The sequence below is a fragment of the Ailuropoda melanoleuca genome, chromosome 17, assembly GCF_002007445.2.
Source record: "Ailuropoda melanoleuca isolate Jingjing chromosome 17, ASM200744v2, whole genome shotgun sequence".
Taxonomy (NCBI): domain Eukaryota; kingdom Metazoa; phylum Chordata; class Mammalia; order Carnivora; family Ursidae; genus Ailuropoda; species Ailuropoda melanoleuca.
Genome location: NC_048234.1, coordinates 10,086,507 through 10,108,623, shown reverse-complemented (window position 1 = coordinate 10,108,623; position 22,117 = coordinate 10,086,507). Strand labels below are relative to the sequence as shown.

The 22,117-nt window shown below is 43.7% G+C and overlaps 1 long non-coding RNA gene across 2 annotated transcripts; it reads right to left on the bottom strand.

Moving 5' to 3' along the window:
• Positions 1–1,860: 1,860 nt before the first annotated feature.
• Positions 1,861–21,961, bottom strand: LOC105238392. Of its 2 annotated transcripts, XR_002143045.2 has the most exons (5): positions 21,256–21,961; positions 19,394–19,515; positions 17,735–17,817; positions 12,268–12,379; positions 1,861–2,034 (listed from the first exon to the last, which is right to left on the bottom strand). It is a non-coding gene; the product is annotated as an uncharacterized LOC105238392 (long non-coding RNA). The 2 variants fall into 2 exon arrangements; XR_004621673.1 differs by lacking the exon at positions 12,268–12,379.
• Positions 21,962–22,117: the final 156 nt, after the last annotated feature.

Below are 22,117 nucleotides of genomic sequence, written 5' to 3'. Positions count from 1 at the left end.
TTAGAAATTGCAATTTTACTTCCTCACTTTCCCATCGACTCTCATGCTCAACTCACCTTACGTGCATTATCTATGTGAAAAATCCTTACCTGACAGTTACACCATGTACTCCTTATCTCTTTAATATCATAACCTCAGCATCAGCGCCAACAGTTGCTACCGAGCCTGGCACTCAAAATATTTGTTGGATGAATAAATTATCCATTGAAGAAATAGTAATAGTAAATTTTTAAAGGAAAAAAATAAAGAAAAATAAAAGTCAAAAAAGGGAAGAAAGATACTGATATTCATTACAAAATTAATTATTCACAAGTACTGTACTCTTCATCTCCCCAATATTGAGATCTCTTTTCTAATATAATTATCAATTGATTAGAGAGCTTTGAGTATTTTCCTCAGCTAACATCCATGGGCAATATATCAAGCCCTTGAGTATCTAAGATTGTCTTTCTTGTGTCCCAAAAGATGAATGACATTTAGTCCTGGAATAGGATTCTTGGCTCTGAGCTGCAGTTTCCCTTCTGTTTGTAGATATTACTTCCCGTTTCCAGTGTAGCAAATGAGACTTCTCATGCTAGTTTTTAGTTGCTTTCCTTTTTTTTTTTTTTTTTTAAGAGAGAGAGAAAGAAAGAGAGCATGAGAATAGAGTAGGGCAGAGGGAAAGGCAGAGTCCCAGAAGTAGACTCCCAGCTAACCGGGGAGCCCAATGCGGGGCTCAATCTCAGGACCCCGAGATCATGACCTGAGGCAAAGTCAGACACTCAACTGACTGAACCACCCAGGTACCCCCAGGAGAGAGAATCTTAAGCAGGCCCCACACCCAGCTTGGAGCCTGACCCAGGGCTTGATGGCAGGACCCTGAGACCACGACCCTGAGATCATGATCTGAGCCCAAATCAAGAGTCTGGTGCTTAACAAACTGAGCGATCCAGGCGCCCCTGCTTTCCTTTTTAAAAGTAGCCTCTTCCTTCAGTGTGAAAACTTGTACACTTCTCCTGTTACCCATGAACTTCAGGAATTTTGCCAGGATGTGTGTATGTGTGTATCTTTATTATGATGATGATGATGATTATTATCATCTGGGTGTCGATAAGATAAATAAAAACAAGGTTTATCAAGCCTGATAAAGAAAAAAAAAGAAAACAAAGCACACATTTATACATTAGAAATGTACAACCACAGAAACAACTGAAAGACGTATCACAGGATCTTATATGTTCTCTTAAGCTCTTTTTTTTTTTTTTTTAAAGAAAGCTCAGGGACCAATGCGGGGCTTGAACTCACGACCTGGAGATAGAGTCACATGCTCCACCCACTAAGCCAGCCAGGACCCTTCTTAGGCTCTTAACTGGAAAGTATTTTCATCATCTCTGGCTATTGAACCCTATAGTAGCATCTGTGAGGTTGTGTAGGCTTTGTTGAGACTTGCTAAATTATAACTTTTATTATTGGTTGTTTCCTGAACTAAAGCGTCATATGTAGACAATGGAAAACCTAGCCACTCCTATAGCCAATCTAACACGAGCAACTTTCCCTACGAGAAATGACACTGGGGCGCCTGGCAGGCTCAGTCGGTAGAGCACGTGACTCTTGATCTCAGCTTCATGAGTTCAAGACCCACACTGGGCGTAGCACTTACTTAAAATAAGAACAGAATATGGACCGCCTGGGTGACTCAGTGGGTTAAGCATCTGCCTTTGGGCAGGACTCTGGGATCGGTCCCACGTTGGGCTCCTTATTCAGCGGGGAGCCTGCTTCTCCCTCTGCCTCTGGCCCTGCTCATTCTCTCTGTCTCTCAAATAAATAAATAAAACCTTTTAAAAAAACAGAACAGAAATGACCTTAAAGTTCTTCCTGGATTCAAATTCATAGAAACAGAAAGTAGAAGAGAGGTTACCAGGGGCTGGGGGGGCGGGGAAGATGGGGTCTTACTGTGTAATGGGGACAGAGTATCGCTCTGGATGATGGAAAACTTCTGGTCATGGACAGTGGAGATGGTTGTGCAACACTGTACTTCTGCCACTGAATTAGGCCCTTGAAAAGAGTTAAAATGGTAAATCTTATGCATATTTTACTGCAAAAAAAAGTGCTTCCTACATTTTTTAAAGCACAAGTAAAACTATAAAGCGAAGAGCTCAAATTTTCCCATGGTGGATACAAAATATGAGAGCAGATTCACAGTACAAGAACACATCTGTGAAAATCAGAAGTGGGCATTTTTGTGCCTAGAGTCGTCCAATTCATAGAGTCAGAAGGCAGAGTGGTGGTTGCTAGGAAATGAGTTTAATAAGGACAGAGTTTCCGCTGGGGAGATGGAAGGAGTTCTGGAGACGGATGCTGCTGATGCTTTCACAACCACGTCACTGTACTTAATGCCACTGAACTGGACACCCCAAAGTGGCTAAAACAATAAAAATTTATGTGTGTGTGTGTGTGTGTGTGTGTGTATATATATATATATATATATATATTAAAGCTTTTATTTATTTATTTGATATAGAGAGAGGCAGCCAGCAAGAGAGGGAACAGAAGCAGGGGGAGTGGGAGAGGAAAAAGCAGGCTCCCAGTGGAGGAGCCTGATGTGGGACTCGATCCCAGGACTCTGGGATCACCGCCTGGGCCGAAGGCAGATGCTTAACGACTGAGCCACCCAGGCGCCCCTATGTTCGTATATTTTACCATGACTTTTAAAAGTTGTTTTAAGTGGGCATTTTTGGTTCTAGCTCAGGCCCTCTCAAACACGATGAAGTCTCTGGTGACTCAGGGTGCGGACAAACAGATCCCGTATGTTATGTGCTCACAGAAGGAGAGCACATACAAGTCTCAGCTCCAAGGGAAAACACAAATAACCCGGGCAAATATGTACAGGATTAAAAAAAAAAAAATCTGGAGGTGCCTGGGTGGCTCAGTCAGTGAAGCGTCTGCCTTCGGCTCAGCTCATTGATCTTGGGGTCCGGGGATCGAGTCCCGCATCGGGCTCCCTCTCTCTCTCTCAAATAAATAAATAAAAATCTTTAAAAAATAAAAATAGTAAAAATAAATAAACGGAATCTGAAAATATTATAGTGTATTTCATTTGCTTTTTTCTGAAGCATACATTCCCATGATTTGGGACAGAATTGCTAGAAGCATATAGAAGCATATAGTATATAGAAGAGAGTAAATAACGGTGCCCTGTATGCAAACGTATTTTTCAGGGATGATTTGTCTCTGCTTGAGCTTCCCGGTACTGCTCCCCAGCCCACAGAAGTGGGGGTCCTTTAGCTCCTGGGAGTGTGCAGAACCCACACTGGCCACCAGGGAGCAGGAGTCCCTGTGCGGTACGGATCAGACGGGAGCGGCCACAAGACCGCTCTCGAGGGCACCATTTTGTACCCTCAGGCTTCAGAGGCCCGCAGACACTCCAGCTACCCTCAAGTGGGAGACGCGTTTGGCAGAGATTAGCGTGGACTGACCATGCTGTCCTCTCTCAACCCCTAGGAGGAGCACCCAAATTTCTCAGCTCGTGGGACAGACCTGATTTCTTCCTCTGCTGATACTTATCTTAATATCTATAACCCCCCTACCAACGTGGAACCTGGGAGTATTTTCAGCACTTCCGAGACTCTTTGAGGGGCTAGTCCGCTGCCTTCGCGGCGTTGACCTCACTGAAATAAATCCCTTTCTTGTTTCACCGCCACTCGACTCTGTGCTTTTGGATTTTGTCATCAGCGAGTGGTGGAGTCTGGTCTGTTCGGGAGCCCCGGCCCCAGGGGCTCGTGAACCCCTGCACCCCGGCTACCCTGAGAGGCACTTTGCACATCTTGTCTAATCTTGTCTAATAATCCTCACAACGAGGCAAGCACTGCTATTGTCCACGTTTTCTGACAAGAAACTGAGTGAAGGCAACAGCCCACGACTAGCAGGTGTAGCTCACTCCACATGGAAGGGCAATAGCCTTGGTTGCCCTAAACTTCTTCCCACATCCGTTGCCCTTCCTGGAGTCCCAGCTATGGCAAAAGCCTCCCAAAGGAACTCTCTGCTTCCCCCACCCCCCTCCTGATTTACCCCCTCACTATAGCAAGAGTGATTTTTAAAACTCTTTATTGTTATGCTAATGAGCATACAAAATGTATGTGTAGTGTTCGGATAATAATAAAAAGAATGTCCAACTAGCTTCAGGAATGGAGCCTTATCAATTTCCCTGCTGTTCTCTCACATCCCCCTCCTGGCCCCCTAAGAGGTAACTACCCTCCCAACTTTTGTGCTGATTCGTTTTTTAAATCTCTACACCCAACGTGGGGCTCAAACTTGCTAATCTTTATCACACATGTGTATATCTAAATAATATTATACTTAGTCTTGGGGCGCCTGGGTGACTCACTCAGTTAAGGGTCGGACTCATGATTTTGGCTCAGGTCATGATTTCGGGGTCATGAGATCGAGCCCCATGTCGAGCCAGCAAGGAGCCTGTTTAACCCCCTCTCCCTCTGCTCCTCTCCCTGCTCACATGAGCTCTCTCTAAAAAAAAATAAATAAATAAAAATTAAAAATATATGTGATGTTTAGTCTTGTCTCATTTTGAAGTCTGTAGAAATGAAATGACATGGTGTGCATTCTTCTGTGACTATTCTTTCATGATTCGTCCATGTGATGTGTATAGTTAGAAATGATGTGTTCCTGGGGCGCCTGGATGGCACAGCGGTTAAGCGTCTGCCTTCGGCTCAGGGCATGATCCCGGCATTCTGGAATCGAGCCCCACGTCAGGCTCCTCCGCTATGAGCCTGCTTCTTCCTCTCCCACTCCCCCTGCTTGTGTTCCCTCTCTCACTGGCTGTCTCTATCTCTGTCAAATAAATAAAAAAAATATAAAAAAAAGAAATGATGTGTTCCTTGTTGTATGGTATTCCATTGTACGAACATTCCACAATGTCCATTTCTTTTTTCTTTTTTTTTTAAAGATTTTATTTATTTATTTGAGAGACAGAGAAAGAGAGCACAAGCAGGGCAGAAGGAGAGGGACAAGACGACTCCCAGCTGAGCAGGGAGCCCAACATGGGGCTTGATCCCAGGACTCTGGGATCATGACCTGAGCCAAAGGCAGATGCTTAACCGACTGAGCCACCCAGGCGCCCGATATAAACATTCTTGTTCATATCTCCTTACACACGTGAGCAAAGCCTTCTCTAGGATATACAAATCTCTTCAGACAATTTAATTATGAGCACACATCAAGGTTTTATTATGGTCTTACTGTAATAAGAAAGACTCCTGACAAACCAAGTCAAAGATCTCTCTCTCGGTAGAAACACCTAAAGGGAGAAAAATGACTAGGTAATATAAAGGAAAAAAATGTTCTGTGTTTCTCCTTTACTCTCACTACTTGAGTACTTCTGACACCAGATGGGGTGGGGGTTCCCATACCAAGAAATTCCCTGACACCAGCTGGGTGTCCTACAATTTAACTCAATTCTGATAGCATCTACTGGGGTTATTCCATAGGTTAAGAGCTTAACCCACAACAGGGCCCTTGGGTGGCTCAGTCAGTTAAGCGTCTGCCTTCGGCTCAGGTCATGATTCCAGGGTCCTGGGACTGAACCCCGCATCGGGCTCCCTGCTCCACAGGAAGCCTCCCATTCCCTCTGCCTGCCGCTCCCCCTGCTTGTGCTCTCTCTAATAAATAAATAAAGTCTTTTTTTTAAAATATTTTATTTATTTATTTGACAGAGAGAGAGAGACAGCCAGCAAAGAGAGGGAACACAAGCAGGGGGAGTGGGAAAGGAAGAAGTAGGCTCCCAGTAGAGGAGCCTGATGCAGGACTCGATCCCAGAACGCCAGGATCACGCTTAACCACTGAGCCACCCAGGTGCCCTAATAAATAAAATCCTAAAAAGAGGAAAAAAAAAAAAAAAAAAGCTCAGCCACAAGGCAGTCCGCTCCCCACCCGCATGTGAGATGCCAACTTCAAGTTGCCTGTACTGATCCACTGGCTATAAATCAGAAGTTCCCACAAGCCCCTCCTGGGGTTTGATTAACTTCTTAGGTCAGCTCTCAGAACTCAGAAAAACAGTATACTTAAAAAAAACACAAAAAACAATATACTTACTAGATTACCAGTTCATTACAAAGGATTATAACTCAGGAATAGCCAAATGGTAGAAATGCATTGGGCAAGGTAGGTAAAAGTGCAGAGCTTCTGAAACCCCCTGGGCACACCACTCTCCCACCTCCAAGTGTTCACCAACCAGGTGGTCTCCAAACCCCATGACTTTAGGGATTTTTATAGAGGCTTCATTACATAGGTATGATCAATGAAGTTATTTGCCATTAATGATTAATTCAACCTCCAGTCTCTCTCCCCTTCCCGGGGATGGGGAAGTAGGGCTAAAATTTGCAACCTTCCAACATGGTTGGTTTCCATGCAATCAGCCCCCCAATTTAGGGGTTTTCCAAAAGTCACCTTGATGTGGGAAACAAAGGCAGAAAACAAATTATTAAATTATCAAATTTCCGTACTACCTACAGCCCACTGACAAGTCCTTGAAGCAGGCAGAGTGACGTTCCTCTAGGAACTCAACTGCTTCAATGTTAATAGGCAACCCTGGCCCCTGAACGCCCCGCCCCCCTCCCCAGGATCCTGTAAGTCTACTTTAACATATAAACTTCCTTTAGAAATTTCCTTTATCTCTAACCACCCCCCAAGATACGTGTTGGCAATCATCCCCCAAGCATATGGCCCACTGATATGCATCTGAAGGGTCTCCTGACTAAGGTTTTATTAGACGTTAATAAATGACCTTTTCCCAACAATACCTAGCCCCTTCAAGGTCCTTGGAAACCTTGCTTCCAAAATTCCTTAGAGACTTATGCTATCCCTAACCCCCCCTCCACTTGAAAGTATATAATGGGCCATTCCTCATGACCCCGGTGCACTTCTTTCTGCCCACGGGTCCTGTCCCCGTGCTTTATTTATTTATTTTTTTAAAGATTTTATTTATTTATACAACAGAGAGAGAGACAGCCAGCGAGAGAGGAAACACAAGCAGGGGGAGTGGGAGAGGAAGAAGCAGGCTCATAGCAGAAGAGCCTGATGTGGGGCTCGATCCCATAACTCCGGGATCACGCCCTGAGCCGAAGGCAGACGCTCAACCGCTGTGCCACCCAGGCGCCCCCTGTCCCTGTGCTTTAATAAAACCACCTTTTTGCACCAAAGACGTCTCAAGAATTCTTTCTTGGCTGTTGGCTTCGAACCCTAACGTTCTTTCCTACCTGAATCTCATTAACATAAACTCTGGGGTTGGTTGAAAGGAGCTTGTTATGAATAACAAAAGGCATCTTTATCACTCTGACCACTTAGAAAATTCCAAGGGTTTTAAGAGCGCTGTGATAGGAGCTGGGACTAAGGCCAATTTCTTATGATAGATCACATCATAGCAATCATCATTAGATTGTATACAAAAGAAATGTCTCATTAAAGATCTTTAAACTCTTGGGAGTGCCTGGCTGGCTCAATCATAGAACATGTGACTCTTGATCTCAAGGTTGTGAGTTCAAGTCCCACATTGGGCATGGAGCCTGCTTTTAAATCAATCAATAATCTTTAGACTCCTGACTGATAGCTGACAGTCAACTTTAGTAGATGGGTAGTTTCTCAGAAGAAATTGTAATTTTATTATAATCTATCATAAAATTGCTTATTTTATCAGCAATGCTACTAGCATCCCAGAGGGGGCTGTGAATTAACATCACCCCACATGCCAAGTTTAAGACAATTTTTCTTCTCTAATAATTGAATTGTTAAATAACAAAAATTCAACCCAGTAAATTTTAAAGATCTAATTGGCTTTATCAATCAATTCCGGAATCTGGCAGCATCCCATCTAGCAAGCGGAGGGCAGCTCCCAGGAGCTATACAAAATGGAAAAGACCATTGGCCAAAGAAAAGAAAGTATTATTTCAGGCAGGTTCACCTTCCCTTGGCAAGAAAGGCAGGGATCTTATTACGTGGATTACCTTCATCTTCCTTTCCTGGGGTGGGTTCGGGAGTGGAAAGATTGACATGTGACAAGATTACCTCATTGGTGCTGACCCGAAAATTCCTGATTTCTAGCTAAGACTACATTTCTGGAGGAGGTTGAGACTGTAGTTGGGTTGGGTATTAAACCCCAGTTTAGTGACATGGCCTGGCATTAGCGTCCCCATTTGGGACCTTGGTTTTCTTTTTAACAGAAGTGGAGTTGCCAGATGTAGGAAATGCACTGTGTAATTTTATTTTCCAAAGGGGTTGTAACAATTTATACCCTCACCACAGTGGGTGAGAGTTCCTGTAGCCCCACACTATATCCAACAATGGATATTGTCTGACTTTTTATTTTCTGTCCATTTGGAGGCTGTCACATGATATCTTGTCACGGTTTGAATTTGTGTATTGCTGATTATCAATCTGATTGAGCGACTTTTTGTGTTTATTCCAGCCTATTTCCTCTTCTAGGTCATTTACACCTGGATCTGGGCCATCCATTATGGAAGCCGCTGGTCACATTGTTACAGGATTTTTCCTTCTAGTGCCCAAGGCTCTTGGTCACGCCTCTTTGAAGAATGAAGAGGTAGCCCAGGCGAAGAGTGGTGGGCAACAAAGCAAAGTTGATTGAGCAATAGTACAAAGTTCCTGAAGAGGGAGGGGACCCAAGAGGGTTGCCAAGGGAGTTTCTAAGTCCAGGGGGTTTTATGGGCTTGTTGGCAGGCTATTTTAATCCGATTAACTCTCCCTGCTCCTGTCATACAATCAGGTTGTCACGTGGGAAAGGGTGGAGGGCTCCTCTCAGGATGGTATAAAATCCTTGTAAGGGTAGTTTCCTCTTGGGGGGGGGGACACCTTTGTCCCTGCCTACCTTTCTTCTAACTATCCTTCGATATGTGACTACAATTAAAACTAGATCGCTGCCCCCCCAGCCCCTGGTGGTTCAGTTGGTTGACTGTCTGCCTTTGGCTCAAGTCACGATCCCGGGGTCCTGGGATTGAGCGGATTGAGCACCCAGTCTGGCTCCCTGCTCAGCAGGGATCCTGCTTCTCCCTCTCCCTTTGTCCCTCCCCCAGCTGGTGTTCTCTCTGTCAAATAAATAGATGAAAAACATTTTTTAAAAATCTTTAAAATATGATTTAAAAATAAATGAGTAATAAGAGACTCTTAACTATAGAGAACAAACCGAGGGTTGCTGGTGGGGAGATGGGTGGGGGAATGGACTAAACAGGTGATGGGTATTAAGAGGGAACTTGTTGGGATGAACAGTGGGTGTTTATTTAAGTGATGAATCACTAAACTCTATTCCTGAAACCAATACTATATGTTAACTAACTTGAATTTATTTTTTTTTTAAGATTTTATTTATTTATTCGACAGAGAGACAGCCAGTGAGAGAGGGAACACAAGCAGGGGGAGTGGGAGAGGAAGAAGCAGGCTCAATTGCAGAGGAGCCTGATATGGGGCTCGATCCCATAACGCCGGGATCACGCCCTGAGCCGAAGGCAGATGCTTAACCGCTGTGCCACCAGGCGCCCCAACTAACTTGAATTTAAATAAATTTTTAAAGGGGTGCCTGCCCTTCCCTCCTGCTCCCGCACGCTCTCTCCCTCTCTCTTAAATAAATAAAAATTTAAAAAATAAAAATAAATTGATGGGGCGCCTGGGTGGCTCCACTGGGTAAATGTCTGACTCTTGGTTTCCACTGAAGTCATGGTCTCAGGGTCTTGAGATCAAGCCCCACGTAGGGCTCTGAACTTAGAGAGGAGTCTACTTAAGATTCTCTGTCTCACTCTGCTCCCCGACCCCCTCACAGACGTTCTTTAAATAAACTAACTAAATCTTCAATTAAAAAAAAGAAAATGGGCATCTGGGTGACTCAGTCGGTTAAGTGTCTCCCTTCAGCTCAGCTCATGACCTGACTTCAGCTCAGGTCACGATCTCAGTATCGTGGGATCTAGCCCTGTGTCAGGCTCCCTGCTCAGTGGGGAGTCTGCTTCTCCTTCTGCCCCTCCCCCATCTTGTGCAGCACGCTCTCTCTCAAATAAATAAAATCTTAAAATAAATGAATAAAAATAAAGTGTTAGAAATATTTGGCTAGTGCTTATCCATTTCAATAACAACTCGATCCAAGTTGTCCCAATCCCTAAAGAGTTCCCAGGAAAAATAGTATTTAAGCACCCACTAATTTTATTTTTTAAATATTTTACTTTTTTTTTTTTTTTTTTTTTTTTTTGAGAGAGAGAGAGCATGAGTTGGAGGGTGGCAGAGCAGGAAGCCTGATGCAGGACTCGATCCCAGAACCCTGAGATCATGACCTGAGCTGAAAGCAGCTGCTTAACTGGCTAAGCCACCCAGGTGCCCCACCCAATGATTTGGAGTCCTATCTGCAAATATGTCATCCATATTTGGATGGGCAGATTGATTTAATTAATTCTGATTTGCCAATATCTTATGGATTACATTTGTGGTATTATAAGAAATTTACCTAACCCAGGGTCACAAAAGTTTTTTGTTTTCTTCCAGAAGATTTAAAGTTTTTCATTACATTTAGGTCTATGATCTGTCTTGAGTTAATTCTGGTGTGAGGCCAAGGTCTGTTTGCTTATGGGTATCCAATTGCTCTAACACTATTCATTTAAAACAATCTTTTTTTTTTTTTTAAGATTTTATTCATGGGAAGCCTGGGTGGCTCAGTAGGTTAAGCATCTGCCCTTGCCTCAGGTCATGATCCCAGGATCCTGGGATCCAGTCCAGCGTCCAGCTCCTGTTTCTCCCTCTGCCTGCAGCTCCCCCTGCTTGTGCGCTCTCTCTCACTCTCTCTAACAAATAAATAAACTCTTTTAAAAATAAATAAATAGGGGCACCTGGGTGGCGCAGTCGTTAAGCGTCTGCCTTCGGCTCAGGGCATGATCCGGGCATTCTGGCATTGAGCCCCACATCAGGCTTCCTAACGTCAGGCTTCTGCGCTGGGAGCCTGCTTCCTCTCCCACTCCCCCTGCTTGTGTTCCCTCTCTCACTGGCTGTCTCTCTGTCAAATAAATAAATAAAATCTTTAAAAAAAAAAAAAAAGAAAAAAGCGCCTGCCTTTGGCTCAGGGCGTGATCCCGGCGTTCTGGGATGGAGCCCCATGTCAGGCTCCTCCACTGGGAGCCTGCTTCTTCCTCCCACTCCCCCTGCTTGTGTTCCCTCTCTCGCTGGCTGTCTCTCTGTCAAATAAATAAATAAAATCTTTAAAAAATAAATAAATAGGGGCGCCTGGGTGGCTCAGTCCTTAAGCGTCTGCCTTCTGCTCAGGGCGTGATCCCGGAGTTCTGGGATTGAGCCCCACATCAGGCTCCTCCACTGGAGGCCTGCTTGTCCCTCTCCCACTCCCCCTGCTTGTGTTCCCTCTCTCACTGGCTGTCTCTATCTCTGTCAAATGAATAAATAAAATTTAAAAAAATAATAATAAAATAAAATAAATAAAGTCTTTATTTTCTCAATGGAAACATGTCTATGTGGATTCCCCATAGGGGCAAAACAAAATTTGATTTTCTCCTGTTAATCTGTCTCGTGTAAATTTACTTCTTAGTCAGCTATAGCCTTGGATAGAGGAAAATTTCTTCCTCCCCAAGTAGGTGAGAAAAGGGGCAACACAGTCCAACCCGAGGAATAGCACACGCCCTACAATGAGCATGAACTTGGCGGGTCCACCAGACGGAAGGAAGGTTGTTCTGGCAGGATTAAAGTGACTGAAGAGGATGTGGAGGTGGCTCAGGTGCAGAAGGAGGTATGCATTGGCCGTGCTGGGCCTGTAGGCCATGGTGAGGAATCTGGAGCTTACTCTAGGTATAACAGGAAGCAAGGAGTGACAGGCCGTGAGTGATGTAATTGGAATTCTGGGATTCTCCAGCAAAGGAACATGCCAATTCTGATGTTACAGTGCTTGGCTTGGGGCTGGGAGGTCTGAACACAGAAGACGCACCAGAAAAACCATCTCCCGCAGGGCTAGGGAGTCCAACAATGGTGAGATCAGGAACGCCTCCCAATAAATGAGACCTCAAAGCCTGTGGCTACCTATACGGGTATCAGCCTGCACTGGGGCTGTGTGTCTGAGCTGGGAGGTTTCAACTTGACCTGGACATCCTGGTGAATCCAACTCATGCATCTGCCCAAGGAAAACTTCCCTCATTCCTGCCAGCTGTGGCTGGTAGAGCCTTTATATAAGCTCCTCCATCACAGTGTTTCTCGTATGGTATTAGAGTCATTTACATGTTTTCTATTTACCTGGATGTTGAGCAACTTGAGGACAGACACCAAGTTGTTCAACCCTGCTGTAGGCTGGGGTCACAGAGGACTGGTTGGGCGAATATCTCTGGGGGGTACGACTGAAGACAACCTTAAATATGAGGAAATTTGGATTATTCCTGGAGCAATTCTTAGCTATCACATCCTTACAAAGTCTGCTTCTGACACAGTATTGATGGTGGACTGAGCACAGGGCATACGTGGCCCAGCTTCGTCCAGATAAAAGGTTTCCTTTGTTCCAAGCCACACCATCTGAGACTTTGGACCAGCTGGGTTGGACCCTCACAGATCAGCGGGGTCCAAGTCTCTATCAAGGGCCAGCACAGGTAATCACTGTAGTAAAATTCTTTTTTTTCTCTCCAGCTGAGATATAATCCACAAATAACATTGCATAAGTGTAAGGTATAGAACATGGTAACTTATGATGATTAAGATGATTTAAGACCTACTCTCAGCAACTTTCAAGGGTACAATAGAGTACTGTTAACTCTCATCAACATGTTCCACATTAGACAGAACTCCAGAACTTATCCATCTTAGTGTAGCAAAATCCTGATTCTCTCCAACAGAGAGCTTTATCCACTCAGCACAGAATATACTCTCTCTCTTTTTTTTAAATAAAGATCTTATTTATTTGAGAGAGCACGAGGAGGGGGTAGGGGCAGAGGGAGAGGGAGAAGCAGACTCCCCACTGAGCAGGGAGCCTGATGCGGGGCTCGACCCCAGGACCCTGGGCTCAGGACCTGAGCCGAAGTCAGATGCTTAACCAAATGAGCCACCCAGGTGCCCCCAGAGTATACTCTTTCTAATAACCTATACATTTGCCTCAGAACAAGCTCTGTTTCTCTTGAACAAATCAATTTGTCTGAATCTTCAGGACGTGTGATATATGCCTAACTGTGTTCTCCTCTTTGCTTTGGCCACTTAGGTTAGCTTAGCACTGAATTTGTAGCCTGTATCTAGAAACCATAAAGGACCGCAGGAGACAATCAGCACAGAGATTAAGAGGGCTCTGCAGTCAGGCAAACCTGGGTTGAAATCTCACTTCTGCCACTTCTTAGCCATGTGACTAGAGGCCACTTACCTATTTTTTCCCCGAGTATTTAAAAAATGGGCATAATCACAGCATTTACTTTGGGAAGTTACTCTGTCGGTAAGATTAAGGGATACAATGCTAAGCATAGGGCCTGGCACAACAATCAAGAAAACTGTAATCATTTTCACTTTATGGTAAGCAGTTCTGTGTGCTCTAAGATGCACAAACATACACACACTCAGAAATGTGTAAATTACTTCGATTTTGATTAGCTATTTTTAAAAATCTGCTATATATACCCTCTTCTAGAGGTGGTATAGATAAGAGTCTCCAGAACCTTAAATGTGATCATTAAATGTGCATATGGGAAGTTCTCCCTCTTAACACACACACAGCAATGCAAGGGAGCATATCTTACATGTCTCACAGGATTAAGAAAACACGGAAAGGCGCATGTCCTGTTTCAGGCATTCATTACTTAAGGTGACCTTTGGTCATCACACGTTCATTACTATTAATGTCTTGTGACACGTCCTCTGACAACAGATCTGTTTGGATTCAAAGGGCAGTTCTTAATTCCAAAGTAATTAAGGAACCTGTTCTTTAGGTTCCTTTTGGGGTCAAATAAATTCAAACAGAGAGGATCTATTGTGCTGTCACTAAATTTTATAAAAGGAGACGCTAACATTTATTTTTTAAGAACCATTTTTAAACTTTTTTTTACCGCTGGAATCAGTCTCCTTTCCTTCCTGAGACACCTTCATGCTCATCAAGGATTTACCTGAGCTATCTCAGGGATTGCTTTGCCAGATGTTTGCTTAATTTAACTTTACTGAGGTACAAATGATGCATGATCAATTGCACATATTTAAACTACATAAATTGGTAAGTTTGGATATATGCTTATACCCATGAGACAAGCACCAAAATCAAGATAGTGAACATTTCTCTCACCCCCGCCCAGAGTTTCTCCTGCCTTTGTTAACCCATCCCACCCCATTCCTTCTTCTTGCCTCCATCCCGAAGTGACCATTGATCTGCCTTCCCTCTTGATAGATTAGTTTGCATTTTCTAGAATTATCTTGGGATTCATCCATGTTGTTATGTGTCTCGATGGCTCATTTCCTTTTATTTCTGAGTAGCACTCCACCGTATGGATATACCACAATTTTTCTAATCACATGAACTTACGTAATTATCTCTCTCCACACTGTCTGGGGAAAAAAACCAACAAAACAGTAACCCTACAGCCCGCCTCTAGCAGAGACAGACTTTAACGCCAGCATGTTGTATACTCCTCTCATTCCTAACTTCATTTTCTCTTTCCTCTTTTGTTGTAAGTTTCTACATTTTCTTATCTGTTAATTTTGTAAGGACATTTAAGTCAGTCCTCTCTGCTCTTTTCTGAAACAAGATCAAGTACAACCAAACAACGCTCAGTTTGTATTTGAATTTATCAGTTCTTTCTTCCCGTTTTCTTTAGGGATGCAGGACTGTGTTGACTTGGTCTACTCACAGATGCTTATCATTTCCTGCTTGGACAGCTGCCACCATCTCAACGATCCGGGTCTCTGAGCTCATCTCCCTTCTAACCACCTGCTATGATGTCACCAGGTTATCATTCTACAGAAGAAATCCGATCATGTCAATCTCATACAAAACACCTACCCAAAAGATCTGAAGTCCTTGGCATAATAAGGCAAGTCACTAGTCACTCATTCTTTCAACAAATATTTACCGAGCACTGACTGTGTATCAGGCTCTATGTGAGCTGACTCAGTGTGGAGGTATGGTGACAAACTGGAGAGAGGTGGCCTGTACCCTCATGGATTTCTATTCTAGTAGGGAGATGAACAGAGATTAAACAAACAAACATGTGAGCAATGTAATTACGAATTGGGTAAACATGAAATTGTTCTTAAGTAACCAGGGTGCTGTGATTGAGTTGTGGGAGCAGGGGTGGATGGCAGAGGCGGCCTTTCTGAGGAGGTGACGTTTATACTGCTTAAATTATGACAAAGAAATGGCCATGGGAAGGGTTCTAGGCAAGGGAAACATCAAGTACAAGGTCCAGAGGTGAGAAAAAGCTTGGATGGCCAGTCTGGCGGAAGGTACAGAGGTTGCTGGACAGTTGAGCTCTGCCTGCTTCTCCAGCCTCATTTCCCAAAACACAGGCCCACATGTAGGCACCCTAAATCCCAGACATGCACAGCTACCCCACTATTTCAACACACCATGCCTTCTCATTTTTCACCTGCTGCCTCCCGAACATCCTACTCCTGGTGATTGGGTTTCTAAATAATACCTCCATTGAAACCTTTAGGTTCCTCTCCCACCCTCCACCAAGCGCTAGACTGCTCCTTCCTCCTCTGTGCCTCCACGGAAGTCTGTATGTACTTCCCCTTTTCTTTAATACAGCTAGCATTTATTGAGTGCTTTCTACATGCCAGGCACTATTCTGGGCACTTCACCGGTATACTCAACTTTATGAGGCAGGTCCATTTGTAATCCTCGAAACTTCTATGAGCAAGAGATTTTTACTATCTCTACAATACAGATGAAGAAACAGAGGCCCAGAGAAGTTACATAATTCGTCCACAGTTACACAATGAGTAAATGGCAGTCAGGATTTCAACCCAGACAGTTCAGTTTATATTTTAACCACTAAGTCCTTTTGCCTTTCAAGATTGATAATCGTAGCTAACATTTACCAAGCACTCCCTATGTGCTAGGCTTTCTTCTCACCTCTTCATGTACATGAACTCATTGAATCCTACAGCTCTCTGAGGTAGACACTCTAAGTCCTCATCACAACCCCTTTAGTGGCACTAAGACCAGGACTCTCTTGGGTGGACCCCATGTCCTGTCCCACTCAGCAATCCCAATGCCTCCTACACCCAGAAATTGCTCAACAAATGTCTACTGGATGAATGAATGAACTAGCAGACCCAGTGTTTTTTTCTTGCCTCACAACTCAAACTTCAAGAGCATACAGTGCCCAGAAATAGTTGCTTGGAGAAAATTATTATAATGAATATAAATCTGTTATAGTAAATATATACCAATGAGAACTGATTAATGTAAAGGCTAACTTCACATGCATGTTTGGTGCATTTCAAATGTGAGGTAGGGAAATTCCTTTATGTATCAGAGATTGTATTATGTATTAGAAGATGTATTAACCAACCAAAATGGGGCAAAGGGCTGCTTCCAAGACAGCTCACACAATAAGTCTAATCTATGTTGAAATGTTCCCACAGCTCACAAAAACAACACATCAACTTATAAAACCATCTTCACCTTTTGTCTGGCTATTGTTCTTTGACCTGATAGCAAATAAATTTCACTTATTAGACACAATAAATAAAAGTTTAAAATGTCATTGAGGGGCACCTGGGTGGCTCAGTCGGTTAAGCGTCTGCCTTCGGCTCAGGTCATGATCCCAAGGTCCTGGGATCGAGCCCCGCATAGGGCTCCCTGCTCAGCAGGAAGTCTGCTTCTCCCTCTCCCTCTCCCTGCCACTCCACCTGCTTGTGCTTTCTCTCTGTCAAATAAATAAAATCTTAAAAAAAAAAAAAGTTACATACTGAGCAATTCCATCATTCTCAGAATAACAACATTACAAGGATGCAGAACATTATCAACAATAGCCAAAGTATGGGCAGACCCCAAATGCCCATAAACTGATGAATGGACAAAGAAGATGTGGTATATACGTACAATGGACTACTACTCAGCCATCAAAAAGAATGAAATCTTGCCATTTGGAATGACATGGATGGAGCTAGAGAGTATTATGCTAAGTGAAATAGAGAAAGAAATACCATATGATTTCACTCATACGTGGAATTTAAGAAATAAAACAGAGGGGGGCACCTGGGTGGCACAGCGGTTAAGCGTCTGCCTTCGGCTCAGGGCGTGATCCCGGTGTTATGGGATCAAGCCCCACATCAGGCTCCTCCGCTATGAGCCTGCCTCTTCCTCTCCCACTCCCCCTGCTTGTGTTTTCTCTCTCGCTGGCTGTCTCTATCTCTGTTGAATAAATAAATAAAATCTTTAAAAAAAACAAAACAAAACAGAGGAACATAAGGGAAGGAAAATAAAGATGCAGAACAGAGTGGTGGTTGCCTGGGCTTGGGGGTAAGGGGTGGGAGAAGCTTGTGACCATAAAGTAGTAGCCGGAGGGATCCCTGTGATGAAACAGTTCTGTGTCTTGATCCTGGTGATGGTTACATGAATCTACCCAAGTAATAAAACTGCACAGACACTAAAGTACATGTAAAACTGCTGAAATCTGAATGAGGTCTGCAGATTGTACTCTTCTTTTCCTGCTTTTGATACTGTGCTAGAGTTATGGAAGGTGCTACTGATATGGCAAACAAAGGCAAAAGAAAAATTAAATTTCCTTACCACTTGCAGCCCACTGACAAGTCCTTGAAACAGGCAGAGTAACACTCCTCTGGGAGCTCAGTGGCTTCGATGTTGACCCTTCGCTAAAGGCAAAAAGCAATCTTAGCCCGACTCTCCAGGGTCCTGTAAGTCTACTTTAAACAGACAGAAATTCCTTTGGAAACTTCCTTGATGTCCACTCCCCGAGATACATGTTAGCAATCATCCTCCAAGCATGTGGCCCGCTGATTCACATCTGAAGTGTCTCATGACTAAGGTTTCACTGAGCAGTAATAAAGGACCTTTTCCTAACAACACCTAGACCCCTCAAGGTCTTGGAAACCTTGCTTCCAAAATTCTTTAGAGACTTATGCTTCCCTAACCCCTCCAAACTTGAAAGTTTATAATCAGTCACAACCCGAGTGCAGCTCTTTCTGCCCATGGGTCCCCTCCCTATGCTTTAATAAAACCATCTTTCTGCACCGAAGACGCCTCAACAATTCTTTTTTTTTTTTTTGTTAAAGATTTTATGTATTTATTCGACAGATAGAGACAGCCATCGAGAGAGGGAACACAAGCAGGGGGAGTGGGAGAGGAAGAAGCAGGCTCCTAGCAGAGGAGCCTGATGTGGGGCTCGATCCCGTAACGCCGGGATCACACCCTGAGCCGAAAGCAGACGCTTAACTGCTGTGCCACCCAGGCGCCCCCAACAATTCTTTCTTGACCGTGTGCTCCAAACCCCAACATTTCCACATCATTACCTTTGGGGAAAATTAGATGAAGGGTATAATAAGACCTCTCTATACTATTTTGGCAACTTCCTGTAGATCTATAATTATTTAAAAATAAAAAAATAGGGGCACCTGGATGGCTCACTCGGTTGGGCGTCTGCCTTCAGCCCAGGTCATGATCCCAGAGTCCCGGGATTGAGCCCCACGTCGGGCTCCCTGCTCAGTGGGGAGTCTGCTTCTCCCTCTGACCCTTCCCCCTCTCAGGCTCTCTCTCAATCTCTCTCAAATAAATAAATAAAATCTTAAAAAAAATAAAAATAAAAAAATAAATCATTAGGGAAATGCAAATCAAAACCACAATAAGATATCACCTCACAGCCATTAGTAACAAGTATTGGTAGGATGTGGAGAAACTGGAACTCTTGTACATGGCTGGTAGGTATGTAAAATGGTGCAGCCATTATGGAAAATGGTATGGAGATTCCTCAAAAAATTAAAAACACTATTACCATATAATCCAGCAATCCCCCTTCTGAGTATATATCCAAAAGAACTGAAAGCAGGATCTCAGAGAGATATTTGCACACCCATAGTCATTGCGACATTATTCACAACAGCCAAAACGTGGAAGAGACCCCAATTTCCTTAGACTAATAAATACACACAATGTGGTACATACATACAATGGGCTATTAGCCTTAAAAAACAAAGACATTTGTCACATGTATGGATGAACCCTGAAGACATTATACTAAATGAAATAAGCCAGTCGCCAAATAAAAACAAATACTGTATGAATCCACTTTTATAAGTATCTAAAGAAGTCAGAATCATAGAAATAGAAGGTAGAATAGAGGTTACCAGAGCCTGGGGGTGGGGAAAAATGGGGAGTAGTTGTTAAATGGGTATAGGGTTTCTGTTTTACGGGATGAAAAAGTTCTAGAGGCACCTGGGTCGCTCAGTTGAGCGTCTGCCTTCCGCCTAGGTCTTCATCCGATCAAGCCTCGAAACGGGCTCCATGCTTAGCAGAGAGCCTGCTTCTTGCTCTCCCTCTGCGGCTCCCTCTGCTCTCTGTCAAATAAACGAATAAAATATTTTTTAAAAAAATGAAAAATTTCTAGAGATCTATAACACAATAATGTGAGATATAATTAATACCACTTACTGTACACTTAAAAATGGAAAGATGATAGGGGCGCCTGGGTGGCACAGCGGTTGAGCGTCTGCCTTCGGCTCAGGGCGTGATCCCGGCGTTATGGGATCGAGCCCCACATCAGGCTCCTCTGCTATGAGCCTGCTTCTTCCTCTCCCACTCCCCCTGCTTGTGTTCCCTCTCTCGCTGCTGTCTCTATCTCTCAGATAAATAAATAAAATCTTTAAAAAAAAAAAAAAAAAGGAAAGATGATAAATTTTATAGTATTTTTTTTGCCAGAAAAAAAGCGGAAGCAAAATAATGAAATCGTCAGATTTAATAAAGTTCGGTGTTGATTACATGGTGTTGGTTATATTATCTTCAACTTTCATTTATGTAATATTCCATAATAAACATTTTAAAATAGCTATGTTTTATTGGACAGATTTCATAATTTTAAGGCCCAAATGTAAAGACAATACAGAATTTTTCCCTGTGTTCATTTGGACATCCAGTATTAAAGTTTCTAACTTACTGGTAATCAATCAGGAGTCTCACAATTCTATCGCGATAAATAGCCAAACGAGGAAATGACCAACCACCGATTAACTCCATATTTTAAATATCAGATAATGTCACGAAAACAACTGTGAATTTATCATTGGAAGCACAGTTTTCTCACAGATTCTTATTAAAAGACATCTAGCCAAGTGAAATTACTTAGAATCTTCATTTTTTTTCAAAGGAACTGCCTAGGCAAAAAACATTTGCCTATGGAGAATAAATGCTGGCTTTTTGCTCTGTATTTTGGTACCTGAAGCTGTCATGAAATTGGGGTGTTTTTTTCCTCAATTGAACAAAAGGTAAAATTGCACTTCATTCATGAACAAACACATATTGAAGACAATTCCAAGTATTGTACTAAATTACCAAATTCCTGGTCTTTGGAATTTTGTTTTTCTATTCTCTAATTTGTTTTCAAATTATCTTTTACAATTTACTACCAGAAATGACGTTATTATGAAAATGTTCACTTATAAACAGACCATAAAAAATTCACCTTGTTTTACGAGGACAGCACTTGTCTTCCTTCTGAAAACATTTTGCTTTGTTGAGGTTACCAAATGTCCCACTTTGGGAAAACATTAAACCAGGAAGCTGTATGACTAACTTGGTTCTGGCAGTTGCTAGAACCCCCGAATGAAGTCATCCTATCCATCAGGAGAGCTCTATTCTAGATTATTCTACCACTCAACCTCTAGTTGGGTGACACAAGCTCAGACTCATTGTTAGTTTCACAAAAATGAAAATTCATACTTTTTTAAAAAGAAACCTTTCACCAGAAACCTCCAAGTCCAAAATTACCTTAAAAAAACTTATGTCTATCTCTTTGTTGTTCAATAGATGTTACCACGTTTTAATTCATTTACATGTAAACTCATTGACATCGTTTTTTTTAATGCGATGCTTAGAAATGCTGCATTTTAATGACTGACGACCTTTTCTAAGTGGTATGTAGCTGATTTGCATTAACGTGCTAATCCTCAAACGACTCCTTACTTAGGAAGGTTGGTATTACGCCACAAACAGCCGTCTGCATGTTTATTTACTCCCCTGGCTCAATGACTCAGACTCTGGGCCACGTGTCACCGAGATCCCAACGCCCCTGCCTTACTCACGTTCCTGGGGTTATCATCCTGGCGGGACAGGGGGCCACGCCCAGGGCTTAGGGAAACCAGCCAGAGGGGTCGTAGCTGGGAAACTCCACCTTTACTGTCGCTTGGACAACAAACACGTTTATGGGAGAAACACTATTTTCTCGGACACGAATTTCCTCGTCTCCCAAAGCGGGTTTTCGGCTTCCTGATCCGCAGCTCTTTTTTTCCCAACCAGAGTTCAGGGAGACAGCCAGGAGGGAGAGAGACTGCAGGTTTCGCCGGAGCCAGACCTCAGCCCGCCACCGTCGTCACCGGGAGCACGAGCCTCGCCTCTCCGGGCCTCCGCGGCCCAAGGCCAGCCCCCCCCCACCCCGATCCCGCCACCAGCCTAGCGCGAAGCCCTTGTGGGAATCGAAAAGGACAAAAACATTCCTGACTCTAAAAAAGTGTCATTAGAGCTCCTTCGCTCTGCTATAACCAAGTGCAAAAATAAAACCAGCCAGGACGGGCTCGCGTTAAAGATGGGGGTGGGGGTGTGCTTCCACGGCAAACACTGACAAAAAACAGCAGCGGGCCGCGCCGCTCCTGGGCGCCTCCGAACCAGAACCGGGGCGGCCTTCCCGGGAAAGTTGCCGCGGAGGACCCTTTTTCCTCACCTAAGTCCGTAAAAACCTAAGACTTAGAGGGGTTTGGATTTCGGAGGCGGGAGCAAACTACCCCTCCTCCCTCCCCGGCCGGAAGTACGCCTCTCTCTCAAAGGCGCGCCTTTGTGGCGCACGCGCACTGAGTTACTTAGCAACGTCGGAGCTCACCTACCCCAGCTGGAAGCCCAGCAACAACCGAGCGGCCGCGTCTCCCACCAATCAGCGCTGGCCTCGCCTTC